The following is a 9597-nucleotide window of genomic DNA, read 5'->3' as shown; positions in this document are numbered from 1 at the left end:
ATGAAGAGATTCTCTCGGGCTATCGACCAGGTGAGTTGTGGAAATGATTCCAAGCTTTCGAGAGGTAACGTCACTCTCATCGTCCGGGTAGAACGTCACTCTCATGTCTCAGGAGGATGCTTGTTATCCCTCAGTTAAGAAAATTCTTATAAAGCATCCCCCTGCTAGGAATTCCCACTTCGAGCACTGGCCTCAGTAGCGATTTTCGTCAGTCGACGATAACAGATATTTGTCAATGTGTTTGGCCCGACTCTGTCGCCTGCTTTTAAGCATCAGTAATTAGTCTAAGTGATTCTCGATTTTATCATAACGCTTATACTAGATAAGTGGATTCGTAAACTGCTTTAATTTTTCCTCATTTCGCACATTTCTGTATTTAGTATATTTGCATTTCTGTTATTTAGTGTCGCTTTTCTGCCACTTGTGGCTAAGTTGGTTAATATGCTGTAATTCCTAGTTTACATAGTTGCGTCGTAACCAGGAAGGAACACTGAAAATACAAATGCTTTCTGTGTCTACAGTCAGCAGTTATAGTTTAAACAAAGTAAAATAATAGAGAAATATCCTTTTCAATTCATATAAAACATACTATTGTAGTTACTACTAGTGGGGGGAGTTATTTTAAAATTACCAGTCAATAGGGCATCTAGGATCTACCTCATGAAAATTTGTAGTCCATACTGGAAATGTTTCAGATATCACACTACACACACATGCACATTCGTACAGTACACACACACATACATACATGCACATCTATATAGTCTTGGGGATGCAAAAAGTGCCTTGACCACGTACATGTGTATTATATTCATGCCATTATTAGCAGTAACGACGCCAAAGTAGGGCCAGAGTGGGTCACGTCACCCACAAAATCAACTGTCCACGTGCTCCCTCAGTTTTCATTATTATTTTCTATAACATTATAGTATTATTTGACATCATTATTAACATATATATTAATACTCCGTATTAACTTTCGAAATCGTGAGAATTTATGATTGCCTCTTGTGGGGGGGGGGGGGAGGCTGAGTAGAATTTGGGGGCTAAAATTTGAGGGGGCAGAATCGAAAATATATGTATCACATAAAACTGGCATGCAGGACAATATTGCTATTACATTTGTGAAATAAAAATGACTCATTACTTTTCTCCTCAGGTCCCGGGAGGTTAACGAAAGTACCATTAACATCTACATTTTAATACACCTGAAAATTTTGAGGTGGAAAGAGCCCCCCTTCCCCCCGCCAAGTTACGCCTATGACCCCCCCCCCTTCCCGGCACCAGTGCTCAAAGTGGAAATTGTTAGCTGGAAAGTGTTTGCCTGAACCTTATGGCTAGCTTTGCTTAAATTTTCGTACCTGGGGAGAATTCCATGCATAAAGCGTAACGCATAAATAAGCTTTGCTTGTTGCGAGTAAATAGTCAAGTTGTGAATTTAGTGAAGTCACGCAAAATCAAGTAACGACCGTTATATTTTAAAATAATCAACTTTACCGTTACAATTACTAACCTAGTTTTCGTAACTCTATACCAACGTAGTAAAGTGATGATCAGCGCTCGAAATGGAAAGATTTAGCTAGAGAGGGAGGGGTTCGTCGATCCTTGGGATTAACTGGGGTATGCTCCTTTGGTTTAACATGGTGATAATAAGACAGCTGGAGCATCCTTACCTTTGTATTACCGAAGGGGACATCCTATGAAATACACCGACATCTTAAATATACGTAATACATTTATTCAGATTATTGGGGGTGCGTAGTCCCTGTCTCTCCGGTAACGACCCCCGTGCCAAGTATGGCGCTACGTTATTCCCCAGTTCTATTCAGCTCAATTTTACCTACGTTGTTAGAATTGCTTGCGTCTCCTATGTAGGGGTGTGCGGGACAGAATTTTCTTGGGACGGGATCGGGACGGGAAAGATTCGCCATTTCCCGAAAAAGTCGGTAAATTTTCGGGACGTGAAATGTTCGAAATTTCCCGAAGCTACGAAAATCTCGAATTCTACACGTCATTTTCATCTTAAGTGATTGTTTTTGCATTTCTGGAATAAAAACAAACAATTTCCGATAAGTTCCAGACACTTGCAATGCAGAAAACCTTGAGAATTAACAACTTTTTAAAATGGCCATTCGGTATTTCCCGACTGTTCGCGATCCCGAAAAGTCATTTCCCGAAGTCGGGATCGGGACGGGATTTTTTTTCCCGATCACAGTCCCGACTTTTCTGGATCCCGCACACCCCTACTCCTATGTATGAAAATAGTAGCTACATTAATTTCGTCCTGCAACATCAGTATCTATACCCCCTCACCCAACCCATTTTCCTTGAACTTGCAGCCTGCCATCTAGTGTGACCGTAGAGAAACTATTCTTGATTGGGAAGCAAATAACTTGTTACCATCCCTGTTAGATGTCGCTAGCGTTGCCCACCAGACGAAGGTCACAGCATACAACCATATTACACGAAGAGAACAAATCCTCCTCAGTGTTGCTACATGAAGTGAAATTGTCCATTTTACAAGGAAATTCAGACCGAACATTGAGCGAGAAAGGAAATGGTAAATTAGATTTAAAATACCAGAATTTCAGGGAAATTTGAGGACACACTAAATACTACGTTCCATTTCCATATGCATAATATTTTGTTGCTTTTTCTTATTTCTTGAGTCCACTACATCAGGGGCGGCGCCAGGGGCGCGCGAAGGGGTGCTTGCGCATCCGCTAATTTTCTTCCGCACCCCCTTCAGCATCCCCTATTCAAAACCTTTGTTGAAAACATTAATCCTTATATTGTCATATGTCGTAGTCACATTGAGCGCCCGGGGTGTAAGGGGTGCTCCTTCCACGTAGTGCACCCAATAGTCAACCTCACTTCCACGTAGTATACCCTGGACTGCAGACAAACGATTCTCTGGCGACTGGCCCCATGGCTAGTATAATTTTGTTTGTGTTGTCCTGTGTTTTGTCCTTCTTTGTGCTGAGTGCTCCTTTACAGCCTCAGCTTTTAACGAAAGTCAGAAGATTTTAATATTTTATGATTTTTGTTATGCAACGTTAGAGTTGTTATGTGTAACGATAAGGGGCTGGACCCCGTATAGTGTGACGGGTGCAAATTAGCCTTAGTGCTGACGCACCCCAAATTTTAAAATCAAAATAAAATTAAATCAAAACATTCAGCGCCCGAATGTTAGGTATTGCAGTGAGACCGCTGTTATTGTATACAACAGCCAGGCATTGAAAGAGAAGCCGCATATATTTTCCTGTACCGTTGGCAGTCTCTATAAAGATCAGAGGCCGTTGTCTTTTATTTCGTCAGTATTGTTGTTAAGAATTGTTGCTGGCCTGTTTGTGTCACATGATACGGGGTCTAGCCCCTTACCGTAACCAAAATAACATAACTGTAACGTCGTGTAACTAAAATATTAAAATATCCTGACTTCGGTTAAAAACTGAGGCTGTAAAGTGGCACTCAGCACACACAAGGAAAAAAAACAGGACAACACACAGAATTATACTGGCCATTGGACCAGACGCCAGAGTCTCATTAGTCTGCAAAATGCAGTTCAGGGTGTACTACGTGGAAGTGAGGTTGCCAATTGGGTGTACAACGTGGAAGGTCACCCCTTACACCCCTAGCGGGATCTAAGAGTAACAGGATAAAATGATACTCAAGATCATAGGCGTGCGCAGACCCTCTGATTAAGGGGGGCAAAAGCCTAGATGGAAGTTCAATCCAAAAAGAAAAACCTCAATTTATCTCACTGCTCTTAGTTTCATTGCATTGACGGGTATATACATATAAACACGCTTCCAAAAGTTAAGCACGTGATGGTAAAATCAACAAAAATGGAAAAGCAAAGCTTTGATTAACACAAAATTGCACATGAAGGTAGCAAATGTGTTTATGCATTAAAGAAAACAAGAATTGTGTACAAAGATGAAAAAAAAATACTTTTCGTAAGTTATATGATGACGTCACATTTGGGTGATTAACATAATGATGTTTAAAGGCAAACAAACCAAACAAAACTTACAGTAATATGGTATGTGACCACAACAAAACTTACATTAATATGGTATGTGACCACCCCGGACCTTCACACAAACATTACAACGATTTTCCATGCTTTCGATGAGGTGATCAACCATCGCAGATGCGTGCAATGGCCATTCCTCCATTAGGGCAGTTTCCAACTCTCTGAGACTGGCTGGAGGAGGTAAACGTCAGATACAGCACGCCCGAGTGCATCCCAAAGGTTTTCAATGGGATTAAGGTCGGAGGAATACGGCCACTCCATACGAGAAATGCCATCACTTTCCAGGTACTCGTCAATGATGGTGGCTCGATGGGGACGGGCATTATCGTCCATAAGGAGGAAATCAGGACCAACTGCTGCAGCGTAGAGTTTCGCAATGGGGTCTATAACTTCATGCCGATACAGCGCAGCCGTCATAGAACCGCCTATAAAGATGTGCAGCTGAATGCGATATCCCATTGAAATTCCAGCCAATACCATGACGCTGCCATCTCTGAATGCGTGATGTTCGATGATGCTCTTGGCCTGATTGCCTGTGTCTCGTTCTCTTCAGACCCTTACACGCTTATCATCTGATTCCAGGGCAAATCTGGACTCGTCCGTTGCACCAATCTGAGACAGTCCAATTGACATGTTGAGTACACCACTTTAATCTTGCTCCTCTGGCTTTGACGGTTAGTGCAACACAAACACGTGGTACTGGGGCGTACAATCCCTTCATGTGGAGCCTTCGGCGCACAGTACTGGGAGATATTGTCTTACCAAGTGCCGCTGCAACCATGGATGTAATAGTTGTGGAGGTCGCTCGTCGATTCCGCTTGGCTACTATAGCAATATATCGATCATCAGAGGGGGCGGTAACCCTTGGACGACCGGACACAGGTCTTCGGACAACTGTTTGACGTGTTTGGAATTGTTTCCATAATCGAGAATTTACCGAATGATCAATGCCAAAGAAAATAGCGAAATCTTTGATTGACTGTCCTGCTTCAATGCGTCCGACCGCACGCCAGCGCTCACTATCTGCCATTCGCCTTCTTTCAGCCATAGAAACACGAATGTTATCAAAAATAATCTTATAAAAGTTATAAACACTTCGTATCAGCTTTTAAATGCACCTGAAACCCTTCAGAATGCTGACGTCTTCAACGAAAGTGTGATGATTCTTGCACGAAATCCTCGCTTTTGTGCTATTTCAAGAGCACAGGTAAAGCACCTAGGTACAGTTGATTCACTCTGTACTTACAAAAAGGAAGCTACACGTAAAAACTGACATCTACATCCTCAGCGATATTCAGCCAAAACTCAAATTCAAATACGCTTTCAAAAATTTACATTGCGTGCTTAATTTTTGGAAGGCAGTGTGTATATGATATGATGTGATATTTATTGATATTGATACATGCCCTTGGGCTGTGCGTATCCTACAATATTGTTACTTAAACATACACCCCATTGATCATACATTTATAAACAGAAACATTTAGAAAAAAAAGAATATATATATATATATATATATATATATATATATATATATATATATATATACATGCATAAAAGGCAATATGGCTCTCTTCTAACATTTGAGATTGTTCATTATCACTACCTTCACAACACTGCACTACGCCCCCGGCCTATGCCTAATCCACTGCTCCGTATCCTTCACTTTCACTGACCCCTTGCAGCATTTTCCTGCGCTCCCTCCAGACTGCATGTAAATATGAGCCCAGGGCTTTGATGTTTGCATCCGTTATATTACCCCTCTCCTCCCTAGATACAGCCTGGAATGTCTGCTCAATGCTGTCCCTTGCACTGACCCCCCATTTGCGTTGTCTGAGGGGCGCCAACCAAACACACTCATGCAGGATGTGAGCCCTCGTCTCCTCTTCGCCGCATAACGTGCAGATGACAAGACCGTCCGGCCCCTTAAGTTTGTATTGCCTCCACCCCCTAGCAGGAACCAGGAGAATCCACTTCTTTGCTGGTACGTACACATATCAATGTACCGTTTCCTCCCCCATTCCACCCACACCCCTGGCGGTTGTGCGGCGGCGAGCGTTACCCTCTCCCCACATTCTGCCATGATGTCTTGCCTGCTACTGTCCACCAACGTCTTCCTTATAATTTGCAACATCCCAGTTTCGCACCTCCCGCCCCTCACATCTTCCACAGTTCCCCCAGACCCATTCTGTACAAGTCATCCCTAATCCCACTTGCCCAGTGGCGTGCGAACCCTTCCGCAATCTGAACTCGCAGACACTGTTCTTTCAATGAGTCTCCATTCCCTTGTTCCAGCTTCACCCAGTACTTGAAGCATCTCATCTTTGCTTTGACATCCTCCCCGTGTTTACCCATATCCCTCAGAACGCCACACGTGCTTGCACTCGTGCTGGTTACCAATAGTTGTTTTAAAAACCGCGCTTATATCTGATTTGCTACTCGCCCCCTCCCCTCCCCCATAATTCCGCGCCGTAAAATAGAGTTGCTTCAAAAATCTGCTCCACCAATCTCACACTGACTCCAGGGACTTTCCGTTGCAGTCGCTCTACCTTGCCCAACGCATAACAAGCTTTTCCCTTTCTGCTCTCAACGTGCTTTGTCCACTCTCCTGTCATACTCAACGTGATGCCTAGATAGGTGAAACGTTTAACCCTTTCAAGCTCCCGAGTTCCCATACGCCTACCGCTCCTTTACTGCGAAGACATAACCTTTCTTAAACACCATTATTTTAGTTTTTCTTGTGTTTACCTTCAACTTCCATGTTGTGCAGCATTGCTTCAGTCTGTCCAATTCCGCTGTAACCCCTGTACTTCGTTTGATATAAAAAGAGATCATCTGCATAGAGCAGCATTGGTATCGGTGTGCCAAATATCTCCGTTGTTTCGGCACCTTCTTCTCCCACGTAGCTACTAGCAACGTCATTAATAAAAAGAATGAAAAGTAAAGGCGAAAGAATGCAACCCTGTTGGACGCCTACCGTGCTCTCGTGCTGCCCAGACACCACCCCCTGCCCACATTTGACACAAAATTTGACCCCTCTGTACATACGTATTCATTAGAGTATTGATCACTCTAGCCGCAACCCCCATGTCCCATAAGTTCCCCCATAGCATTTGCCTATTGATAGAGTCAAACGCCTTTTCAAAGTCAACGAAACAGCAACAGTGTGTTCAGGACAAAAATATTATTTACAGTGCTATAATTGGACCTGAAACCAGCCTGCAGGGGAGTCAGTTTATCCTCTCTCTGGTAATTTACAATGCATTACAGAAAATAATAAAATTGTGAGCGAAGCGAGCAAGAAAAATTTTAGAGCCAAATTTTTGCAAACTGAAAAGAATAATGATTTATTATGGCACAAAGTATTTCATGGGACGCTCTGGCATTCTCTTTTACAATTTTTTTCATTTAGATCGTTCGCCGCACAGGACCAACTCCCGCCGCCACCTACGGCTCAAGACTGTAAGAAAGGATATATATATATATTGCGAGCGAAACGAGCAAGAAAATTTTACGAAATGCATTTTCTTTTGTACAAAGTTTGATATCGAGGAGGGCAATTGCCCTTTTTGTGCCCCCCTCCCCTTGCAGGTACTCTTGCCCGTCTGGAAGAAATAATGCAAGAAAGACGTGAAAAGTAATTCCATCTTGAGTATCCTTATGTCCTGCTACTCTTAGATTCTACTAGTCTTGCTTTCTTTTACCTCAATGTTTGCCCCCTAGAATTGATTTCCGTCGAAGGTTGGAGATGGGCAATGCCTATTGCCCCCTGTGGTTGCGTCACTGCACCCCCTTTCCCCGTAGTTGCTTTGAACTTTAATCGGCTTGAAAATAAAGTACTTCATTTTCTTTAAGAGCATAATATCGTTTAACCGGCGATAAGATTCCTCTACACTAAATTTTTAGGTGAAAGTATAATAATGTAGGGACATGAACTTCTCGAAGGGGGGCAAGGATGGCCACTCCTCCCCCTTAGAAATCGAATATCAACCTAAAAAGTATATATTTCACACGTGTAATTTGATTTCAGTCACAGTAATTTACATTAATGAGATAGTTTCAAATTCAAGTGGTGTTTTTTGAGGGTACAACACTATTATCGGGGTAATATGCCCCATGAACAAATATCTTGCTTGTCCCTCCGTGAAAAAAAAATTCTGTGGACGTCCATGATTAGGGGGGCAATTGCCCCACCCCCTTGCCCCCCCTTGCCCGCTCCCCGTGCGCACGCCTATGCTCAAGATGGAATTAGTGTTCACGTATTTCTTTATTTTTCTTCCAGACAGCCAAGAGCACCTGCAGGGCGGGGGGGGGGGGGCACAGAGAGGCAATTGCCATCCTCGACTTCAAGTGTTATTGACATAAATATTGATTTCGTATTTTTTTTTCGTAAATTCATAAAAGTTCAGAGCCGTATCTAAGGGGCGGTGAACAATCTAAATTAAAACGTTATAAATAATTTGGTTCTAAAAATTCTCTTGCGAGCGAAGCGAGCAATATCATTTTTTTCTGTAATGCATTGCAAATTACCACAGAGAGAAGTAAGGCCAACTATGCAGTTCAGAGTGTTTGGTATTAAATGCATGAACAATTGTTTGGATGAAAAAGGGCGCGCACGTTTGAGAGATTTATATATTTTTTTCTGTTGGTTTGTTACGAAGCGACAACATTCCCCTTAATTTATCTAAATTAAGGTGAATGTTGCGCTAAAAATGAATATTTTTTCCCTTGCAAATGGAAATTGTGCCCACAGACTGTGGCAACACTGATCCTCCTATGCTGGTTTGTTGATGCACTCGTCAGAAATTATCAGTTTTTCTCTCCCCGTGTGTCCTGTTATACTGAAAGGAGGCGTTCTGCATTCGCCTGCCTCGGTAGCGCAGTAGGCAGCGCGTGAGTCTCATAATCTCAAGGTCGTGAGTTCGATCCTCACCCGGGGCATAACTTTTCCTTCCGCTTCATATTGTAGGGATACGTGCACTTATGATTTGTAACATTGAAGGTTAGAAGCGAATTAGTAACACAAATCATTGTGTTTGATAATGTTGTGTTGAGGGTACGATTCAGCTCGTTACTGATCCTCGTAACAGCTCGTGGAAAACACTTATTTCTAAAGTTCTACACAATCACACTCCCACCGCCATGCTTGATAGTGGGGAGTTGGTAGTTGGGGGTGTACCTTTTACCTGTGGGACGTCATCCTCACCGTCTGTTTCAAAGAGAAGGTGCCTGCTCTCATTGGTCCACAGCACATTGTTCCACTGGCTCCATGTCCACGTCATGTGCTCCTTCGCCCACTTCAGTCTGGCCTTCCTGTTCTTGAGGCAGTTCAATGGATTTTTCACAGGCCAACATCCGAACAGTCCCCAGGCAGTGTTGCCACATGAAGGGAAATTTCCCTTCTGTAGGGAAACTCCTACCGTTTTTTAAGCGAGAAGGAAAATTCGATGGAAAATATCACAATTTCAGGGACATTTGAAGACATCTGACTTTACAGTATTACAGTTTATGTTAAGATCAAGTGTCATGTCCGCATTTTGTAAATTGTATTTCTTTTT

At 42.7% G+C, this 9597-nt stretch overlaps 1 non-coding gene across 1 annotated transcript; it reads left to right on the top strand.

Moving 5' to 3' along the window:
* The first annotated feature begins 8907 nt into the window (after window positions 1-8907).
* Window positions 8908-8980, top strand: TRNAM-CAU (transfer RNA methionine (anticodon CAU)). Its single transcript has one exon. It is a non-coding gene; the product is annotated as a tRNA-Met (tRNA).
* Window positions 8981-9597: the final 617 nt, after the last annotated feature.

Source organism: Lepisma saccharinum, chromosome 2 (assembly GCF_977018435.1).
Source record: "Lepisma saccharinum chromosome 2, izLepSacc3.1, whole genome shotgun sequence".
NCBI classification, from domain to species: domain Eukaryota; kingdom Metazoa; phylum Arthropoda; class Insecta; order Zygentoma; family Lepismatidae; genus Lepisma; species Lepisma saccharinum.
The sequence above is the reverse complement of the archived record's forward strand: the minus strand, read 5'-3'. Positions and strand labels throughout refer to the sequence as shown.